This window comes from Cetorhinus maximus, unplaced genomic scaffold (assembly GCF_964194155.1).
Source record: "Cetorhinus maximus unplaced genomic scaffold, sCetMax3.hap1.1 HAP1_SCAFFOLD_5219, whole genome shotgun sequence".
Classification (NCBI taxonomy): Eukaryota; Metazoa; Chordata; class Chondrichthyes; order Lamniformes; family Cetorhinidae; genus Cetorhinus; species Cetorhinus maximus.
The window spans coordinates 1-1,000 of NW_027601113.1; the positions used below are offsets into that span (position 1 = coordinate 1).

Sequence of the window (1,000 nt, forward strand, 5' to 3'; positions counted from 1 at the left end):
AAGGGTTTTTGGATCAATAAAATAGCCCATGCGATGCAGTTGAAGCTGGAGAATATGACAGCTGGAGCTGGAGGAGCTGTTTTTATACAAATGATTTCTTTTTATTGGAGGTGGGGGGAGAGGGGGGGTTGATTTTAAAGAGAGAATAGGAAGGTGTAAAAGAGACAAGTGTTGGATGTATTTCTGCTTCTTTTTCCGCACCAAGCAGCAGTTTATTAACAACAAAACAACAAAATTAAATCCATTTGGGTCCAACAAAACTGCGACTCTCAAGAAGTCACTTACCGGCCAGGCGAAATGAAAGGGGATGACAACTTTCCCCGCGGCGCTTCGGTCCGGCAGCGAGAAGGTGTTTGGCCCCAGCACGGGGGTGAAGTCGGTCCCAAAAGTGCAGCCGCCGGAGCTGGTAATGCGCGCCTGGTACTCTTTCAGGCAGATTTTAAAATAGGTATCGCACTCGTCCCTGGTGCATTTTCGATCCAGGGGGTTCCTGGTGCCGTCGCAGCAGTCGCCGTTCTCCAATTCGCCGTTAACGTTCTGCACCGAGTTAAACTTGATCTCGAAGTAGCCCCCTCCAGACGACGCCTGTGAAGGAAAACACACCGTTTATATATATATAAAAAAAAAACAACACAACAACCATGCAACTGATGCACGCCGCAGCAAGAAGTGGGTTTGAGAGACAGACACACACAGAGAGAGAGAGAGAGGGGGTGAAAAATAAATAAATCTCAATGCAATGCAGGCTAATGTGGATTATTTCATTGCATACCTGAATCCAGAAAGTTGACAGCACCGCGCCTACAACGATAAGGTGATAGATCCCTTTAAAATCCAGCATGCCTTCGCTCTTCTGCTGCTTGCTAGGCTTTTATAATAAATCTTCCACAGAACCAGCACCGCTGACGGTCCCGGCAGCAGTAGGATCCACACTGGCTTTTTTTTTTGCAATGCAACGAATCCAAGGACTGGGATTATTTTTTTTTTACTCCTCTCTCTC

At 46.7% G+C, this 1,000-nt stretch overlaps 1 pseudogene across 1 annotated transcript; it reads right to left on the reverse strand.

Annotated features, from left to right (window-relative positions):
* Positions 1–285: 285 nt before the first annotated feature.
* On the reverse strand, positions 286–985 carry LOC144678637 (protein jagged-1b pseudogene; annotated as a pseudogene). Its single transcript, XR_013576151.1, has 2 exons — positions 773–985; positions 286–585 (listed from the first exon to the last, which is right to left on the reverse strand). The product of XR_013576151.1 is annotated as a protein jagged-1b pseudogene (transcript).
* Between the last annotated feature and the right edge of the window lie 15 nt (positions 986–1,000).